Source organism: Haliotis cracherodii, unplaced genomic scaffold, assembly GCF_022045235.1.
Source record: "Haliotis cracherodii isolate W230 unplaced genomic scaffold, xgHalCrac1.p SCAF_10, whole genome shotgun sequence".
In the NCBI taxonomy this organism is placed as follows: Eukaryota; Metazoa; Mollusca; class Gastropoda; order Lepetellida; family Haliotidae; genus Haliotis; species Haliotis cracherodii.
Window position 1 is genome coordinate 13,461,465 of NW_027266265.1, and position 8,775 is coordinate 13,470,239.

Below are 8,775 nucleotides of genomic sequence, written 5' to 3' on the forward strand. Positions count from 1 at the left end.
TAGAAGTTTGTTTCGATTGGGTTTGACAAAAAACAATTTACACACAGCATATATACAGCAAATGGCCGTGACCAAAAAACCAGTTCGTTTTATCCGCCGTTCGTTATAAGCATGTTCATTATAAACGTAGTTTACTTATACGCACGCACGCACACACACACACACACACACACACACACCAATCAACTCAACTCGAAAGGGTGCACGGGAATCACGCACGCACGAATTCGGTGTTAGCGTTGGGCGTCTCAACGTGCGTGACTCCCGTGCACCCTTTCGAGTTGAGTTGATTGGTTCAACTGTGTCATATGGCCCTGTGACGCAGGAGTAGCATTATGCAGATGGCTGTTTCAATGAATGCTCGTCCCACCCGTGACGAACAGGTCTGGTTGTTGATGAAATATAGTGATAGCTAAATAGACAGATTTTATGTAATATCCAGTTATGTATGACTGTTTAATAATCTCATACCAGCTTTGACTGGAGTAGGTCCAATAGTTTTTCAGATATTGTATTAAACATCGGTACCTTAAATTACCTTCCAGACTATACATGTATGTTAGGCCCACACACCGCCTCGTGGTCTAGTGGTACAGCGGAAGGTCCGGGGTTCGATCCCAGGTCGCGTCATACCAAAAGACGTTAAAAGATGATATTTGTTGTTACCCTGTTTGGCGCTCGGTATTAAGGGGCTAAAACAAGGACTGGTCGGCTCGGAGTCAGTATATTGAGTGGGGTATTCATGTTAAACTGCAGCATGGTATCTCAGTGGGCTAGCGATATAAATCGGCATCTGTTCGGACTAGTACAAGCAGCCACATACACGTGCATGTACGTCGCTATATAAGTGTAATAATCTTGGACACGACGTTAAGCACCATTTCACCTCATCTCCAAATTCGACAGGCTGTATTATATAGCTTTATTTAATTATGGCTAAGGCATAAACATGACAGGCAGCGATCACATCACACAGTCGGTCCACTAGGCTTTGTCGTTTCTGGCGGCGAAGTAGGGCAGTGTAGCAGCCTGTTTGACATAATGTGTGATATCTTGTGGTGCCATGCTGGTTAAGTACTGTGTGCGTGTGTTGAGGAAGTCATGATCATGAAACAGTCGTGAAATGTACGAAAGGAAGAAGGAAGACTGTGTGCAAACTCGATAAGGTCGTCGTGGTACAGCTGGAATATTGCACACTGCGGCATTAAACAACTTTCACTCACTCACTCACTCACTCACTCACTCACTCAGACACGGATAAACCCAACCACCGACTCACGCACGCACGCAAGCACGCACGCACGCAGCCGCTCAATCAGGGTGACATAATTGGTGGCATATGTGATACGGAGAGATTATCTGCCTGTAACAAGTATCAACTTTAAACGTTAGATTGAAATAAAAATTAGTAGGAAAACAAACACTTGTTCGAACGATTTAAATTATATGTGCCATCACTGGATCATAATCGGGGAACATTTGGAAAGCGATCCCAGGACTAGCAGATGTTCACACGCTTCAAGAAACTCCATCTGCACATGGACTTAGTTGTATGATTGATGTGAGAAATGCTCATTTCACACTCGGATACTGCTAAACATGTTCGTGGCCTGGACATGTTGACAATACGACACACCCTCAGATTGGCTGGTAAAGTGGGCGTGTTGACAACAAGACACACCCTCAGATTGGCTGGTAAAGTGGGCGTGTTGACAACAAGACACACCCTCAGATTGGCTGGTAAAGTGGGCATGTTGACAACAAGACACACCCTCAGATTGGCTGGTAAAGTGGGCATGTTGACAACAAGACACACCCTCAGATTGGCTGGTAAAGTGGGCATGTTGACAACAAGACACACCCTCAGATTGGCTGGTAAAGTGGGCGTGTTGACAACAAGACACACCCTCAGATTGGCAGGTAAAGTGGACATGTTGACAACACGACACACCCTCAGATTGGCTGGTAAAGTGGGCGTGTTGACAACAAGACACACCCTCAGATTGGCTGGTAAAGTGGGCGTGTTGACAACAAGACACACCCTCAGATTGGCTGGTAAAGTGGGCATGTTAACAACAAGACACACCCTCAGATTGGCTGGTAAAGTGGTCGTGTTGACAACAAGACACACCCTCAGATTGGCTGGTAAAGTGGGCGTGTTGACAACAAGACACACCCTCAGATTGGCTGGTAAAGTGGTCGTGTTGACAACAAGACACAGCCTCAGACTTTTGCTGGTAAAGTGGTCGTGTTAACGACAAGACACAGCCTCAGACTTTTGCTCGTAAAGTGGTCGTGTTAACGACAAGACACAGCCTCAGATGTTTGCTGGTAAAGTGGTCGTGTTGACAAAAAGACACAGCCTCAGATAATTGCTGGTAAAATGGGCGTGTTCACAGCAAGACACCCTCAGATATTGCTGGTAAATTGGTCGTGTTGACAATAAGACACAGCCTCAGTCTTTTGCTGGTAAAGTGGTCGTGTTGACGACAAGACACAACCTCGGTCTTTTGCTGGTAAAGTGGTCGTGTTGACGACAAGACACAGCCACAGTCTTTTGCTGCTAAATTGGTCGTGTTGACAACAAGACACAGCCTCAGTCTTTTGCTGCTAAATTGGTCGTGTTGACAACAAGACACAGCCTCAGTCTTTTGCTGCTAAATTGGTCGTGTTGACAACAAGACACAGCCTCAGTCTTTTGCTGGTAAAGTGGTCGTGTTGACAACAAGACACAGCCTCAGATATTTGCTGTTAAAATGGGCGTGTTGACAAAAAGACACACCCTGAGATATGTGCTGGTAAAGTGGTCGTGTTGACAACAAGACACAGCCTTAGATACTGCTGGTAAAGTGGTCGTGTTGACAACAAGACACAGCCTTAGATACTGCTGGTAAAGTGGTCGTGTTGACGACAAGACACAGACTCAGACTTTTGCTGGTAAAGTGGTCGTGTTGACAACACCACACATCCTCAGACGAGTTGAAAGCAAGGCACACCTTCGGATCTCTGTTGATAAAGTGAAGGTGTTGTAAACATAGAACAACCTCGGATCTCTGCTGATGAAGCTGGAAGATGAGGATAATCTCCACTCACTCACTCATATAAATGAATATATTAGGGTCATGTGTGCGGACTGTACAAAAATATCTTTCTTTTCTCTCGTTAGTTCATAATGTTAAAAAAAACAATTACAGTAAAGTACGGTTATAACGAACTCAAAGGGACTACTAATTTTAGTTCGTTATAACCGTAGTCCGTTATAAGCAAATATACAGCATAACTACAGCAAATAGTCGGGACCAAAAAAGTAAGTTCGTTATATCCGTCAGTTCGTTATAAGCGTGTTCGTTATAACAGTAGTTTACTGTATTTCAAAACCTCCTATCATACATGTCTACAGTATGCCTAAAAACTACAATTATTACAATTATTAAATAAACAGTTATAAGTGGGAAAATTATTCTACATGTTTGATGTCATGCATCTCTTAATAAATGTAATTGAAGCATGTGAATTGTATTTTTGTGTTCCGAAGTTACTGTAGTTTTAAAATATAATGAAAAGTAAAAATGTGAATTTTCACAGATGAGGCCTTATCCCATGCTTGGTCACATGTGTCGATTTTGTATGTTTCGTATTGTAATTAGAATAGAACAGAGTAGAATAAGATTTTCAACTGCTTAGCGAAGATACTTCGGTTGCCACAGACGGCAGGAGATCGGTCCAAGGTGACAGGAGCAAGGTGACGGGAGCAAGGTGACGAGAGCAAGGTGACGGGAGCAAGGTGACGGGAGCAAGGAGACTGGAGCAAGGAGACAGGAGCAAGGAGACTGGAGCAAGGTGACGGGAGCAATGTGACGGGAGCAAGGTGGCGGGAGCAAGGTGACGGGAGCAAGGTGACAGGAGCAAGGTGACGGGAGCAAGGTGGCGGGAGCAAGGAGACTGGAGCAAGGTGACGGGAGCGAAGGTGACGGGAGCAAGGTGACGGAGCAAGGTGACGGGAGCAAGGTGACGGGAGCAAGGAGAAGGGAGCAAGGTGACGGGAACAAGGTGACAGGAGCAAGGAGACAGGAGCAAGGTGACGGGAGCAAGGAGACGGGAGCAAGGTGACGGAGCAAGGAGACAGGAGCAAGGTGACGGGAGCAAGGTGACGGGAGCAAGGAGACGGGAGCAAGGTGACGGGAACAAGGTGACGGGAGCAAGGTGACGGGAGCAAGGTGACGGGAGCAAGGTGACGGGAGCAAGGTGACGGGAGCAAGGAGACTGGAACAAGGTGACAGAGCAAGGAGACAGGAGCAAGGTGACGGGAGCAAGGAGACAGGAGCAAGGTGACGGGAACAAGGTGACGGGAACAAGGTGACGGGAGCAAGGTGACGGGAGCAAGGTGACTGGAGCAAGGTGGCAGGATGACTCATCTACCAAGCAGGAAGTTGTCGAGAATAGAAACAATGCAGGACAACTGTTTGTCAAGATTCGTGTTGTAAACAGCATAGCGTTTTTAACGTTCTACAGAGGCATGTTTCAATATTTAAATTCTGAATAGTCCTGAGACACTTGATTAAGTGTCTCTTCGTGCCTTTTTTTTTTAAAGAAAAGGATTTCGCGTGTTAAACTGTCCTGTTGTGCTTCAAATATGTTCTCGATGTTTTGCGTTGTGTAATTTTATACCACAGGGGTTTAGTTCTGATGATTACTCTGTAAAATTGTTTGTTTCTTTGTTTGTTGTTTAACACCGAACTCGACAGTATTCCAGCTGTTTAACGGCGGTCTGTAAATAATCAGGTCTAAACCCGACAACCCAGTGATTGATATTATGAGCAGCGATCCACGACGTCTGGGTATGATGACACGCAATGAACCAAGTCACCGAGCCTGACCACGTGATCCATTAAGTCAGGTTCAGTAGTGTACTGAGGTTGAGTGGGGAACTGAGGTGAGTAGGGTATTGAGGTTGAGTAGTTTACAGAAATTTAGTAGGGTACTGAGGTTGAGTAGGGTACTGAGGTTGAGTAGGGTACTGAGGTTGAGTGGGGTATGGAGGTCGAGTAGGGTACTGAGGTTGAGTAGGGAACTGAGGTGAGTAGGGTACTGAGGTTGAGTAGGGTACTGTGGTGAGTAGGGTACTGTGGTGAGTAGGGTACTGAGGTGAGTAGGGTACTGAGGTTGAGTAGGGTACTGTGGTGAGTAGGGTACTGAGGTGAGTAGGGTACTGAGGTTGAGTAGAGTACTGAGGTTGAGTAGGGTACTGAGGTGAGTAGAGTACTGAGGTTGAGTAAGGTACTGATGTGAGTAGAGTACTGAGGTGAGTAGGGTTCTGAGGTTGAGTAGGGAACTGAGGTGAGTAGAGTACTGAGGTTGAGTAGAGTATGGAGGTTGAGTAGGGTACTGAGGTCGAGTAGGGTACTGAGGTCGAGTAGGCTACTGATGTGAGTAGGGTACTGAGGTTGAGTAGGGTACTGAGGTTGAGTAGGGTACTGATGTGAGTAGGGTACTGAGGTTGAGTAGGGTACGGAGGTCGAGTAGGGTACTGAGGTTGAGTAGGGTACTGAGGTTGAGTAGGGTCCTGAGGTTGAGTAGGGTACGGAGGTTGAGTAGAGTACTGAGGTTGAGTAGGGCACTAAGGTTGAGTAGGGTACTGTGGATGGGTAGGGTACCTAGGTCGAGTAGGGTACAGAGGTGAGTAGGGTTCTGAGGTGAGCAGGGTACGGAGGTGAGTAGGGTACTGAGGTGAGTAGGGTACTGAGGTTGAGAAGGGTACGGAGGTCGAGTAGGGTACTGAGGTTGAGTAGGGTACTGAGGTTGAGTAGGGTACGGAGGTTGAGTAGGGTACGGAGGTTGAGTAGAGTACTGAGGTTGAGTAGGGCACTAAGGTTGAGTAGGGTACTGAGGATGGGTAGGGTACCTAGGTCGAGTAGGGTACAGAGGTGAGTAGGGTTCTGAGGTGAGCAGGGTACGGAGGTGAGTAGGGTACGGAGGTCGAGTAGGGTACCAAGGTTGAGTATGGTACGGAGATGAGTAGGGTACTGAGGTGAGTAGGGTACTGTGGTTAGTAGGGTACTGTGGTGAGTAGGGTACTGAGGTGAGTAGAGTACTGAGGTTGAGTAGAGTACTGAGGTTGAGTAGAGTACTGCGGTTGAGTAGAGTACTGAGGTTGAGTAGAGTACTGATGTGAGTAGGGTACTGAGGTTGAGTAGAGTACTGAGGTTGAGTAGAGTACTGATGTGAGTAGGGTACTGAGGTTGAGTAAGGTACTGATGTGAGTAGAGTACTGAGGTGAGTAGGGTACTGAGGTTGAGTAGGGAACTGAGGTGAGTAGAGTACTGAGGTTGAATAGGGTACTAAGGTTGAGTAAGGTACTGAGGTGAGTAGGGTACTGAGGTGAGTAGGGTACCGAGGTGAGCATAGTACTGAGGTGAGTAGGGTACTGAGGTGAGTAGGGTACTGAGGTTGAGTATAGAACTGAGGTTGCGTATAGTACTGAGGTTGAGTAGGGTACCGAGTAGTTTCCTGAGTCCGAGGAGGGTTCTGAGGCTGTGTAGTATGCTGAGGTTGGGTAATGTTTTATTTAGTTGAGTCTGCTGTTTTAACCATGTATATTTATTAATAAGGTTTATTCAAATTAGCTTGTTTGAGACAACAAGACATTTCTGTGCGAGTACAAGGGGAGGATCCGACCAGTCCCTGGTTTGTTTGTTTTTTGTTTGTTTGTTTGTTTATGTCAGCTGTGTCGCGCCCCTGGTATGTACATGTACATTGCATGTCGGAGCATGGGTATCGGCATGTCTCGACAATTCCGTACGTGTCATTATGGCTTCGTCCTCACCACTCGCGTCTTTCCGTAACCTACAAGTGGCTCGTCCATTCGTCACCACTCGAGTCTTTCCGTAACCTACAAGTGGCTCGTCCTCGTATCGATGCCCGCCGTTAGTATAAAACGGCGCAAAACAATCAGAATGTGCGTCTGAATTAATTGGGATGCTTATGTAACACGATTATTAATATCAAATAGGGGTATAAATCGAGGTTGTTGTTTGAAGGACTATGTACGTTGAGAGAGTCTAGGCACACGTGTGTTTATTTACGTTCAGGAAACGCCCACTTGACTGCAACATCCGTTCCGTTGAGTTATATCTCGACTCGACTTTTCAAAACTAAATATAGGTAATTTGCCGTTTTGATAATCTATCTAGCGCTGATGAATATACTTGAAATAATCACCAGTTTCAAAACAACATAAATCTATGCACCACTTAAACTCTCAATATAATATATTGTGGTCACGTTGCAGTCAATTTCAGACTTCCACAAAATTGTTTGTGATATCAAGGATTATTCATGCTTCAGTAAAAGCAATTAATAGATAACATTTTCCCAATTTAGATCAGTACACGTGTATATATTGTACTCAACAATTAGAAGTGTAAAATGAACAAGTTACCACTGAAGGGTATCACATAATAGCAACAATACCATTTCAAAAGTCGTAAGAAATATCTACTGACAGCAGAGTCGATTGTACGATTCCGACTTTATCATGAGCATGTGTTTATGAATCACTATCAAATAGTGATTATACCAGGTTTTCGCGAAAAGGCGAGCGTATCCTGCCCCACCGGTGGTTCCATCACAAACACATGCAAAGGCAAATCAATTAGTAACCTGAAACAAAGACGGGAACATGTGGTACAGGCCAAAATAGGTAATTGCTTCGGACATGTGAAATTATGGTATGTAGATAAGTACAATACTTACACAATTCTCTAATGGAAACTTAATGTGATAAATGTGTCACGATATGGCTGAGATATTGCCGATGTGACTCACTCACTCACTCACTCACCCACTCACTCACTCACTCACTCACTCACCCATCCTCACTCACTCACTCACTCATCCTCACTCACTCGCTCACTCACTCACTCACCCATCCTCACCCATCCTCACTCACTCACTCACTCACTCACTCACTCACTCACTCACTCACTCGCCCACCCACCCGCTCGCTCGCTCACTCACTCACCCACCCACCCGCTCGCTCGCTCACTCACTCACTCACTCACTCACCCACTCACTCACTCACCCACTCACTCACTCACTCACTCACTTAAAGCCCACCTACCCACTCACTCACTCACTGAATGTAATACATGTCCGGGATTTAAATGACCAAAATGGATGATATATCTTGGATCTCGCATTGACCAATTTGAACATTTATTCAGGATTATTAAACCTGCAAGGGACCATGTGATTCCAAGACATTTTGTTCAGTTGCATATTAACTGTTCCAAAGCTGAAGTAGGTGATTTTCACCACACCATCACGACATTAATAACTTGTGATTTTTTTTCCTTTTTCTTTAAGACTTAAATATTACGATATTTGAAATATTAAACTTGTCATGTGATATTGATGGTATATATTGAGAAATCCTTCCATAATCTGCCGACATGGTTGATATGGTATTGCTGATTAATGTCAATATTTAATGACGTTATTTCGTAATCCATTTGAGGGGCGGTCGGGTTGCCTAGTGGTTAAAGCGTTCGCTCGTCACGCTGTAGACCCGGGTTCGATTCCCGACATGGGTACAATGTGTGAAGCCCATTTCTGGTGTCCCCCGCCGTGATATTGTTGGAATATTGCTAAAAGCGGCGTAAAACAGTACTCACTCACGTAATCCATTTGTGATGACATATAACCTGTGCACACTGCTTGCTCATGAAGCGAGAAAACCCTTTCCAAATCCAATAGAAATCTTTGCTTAAAGCAGAG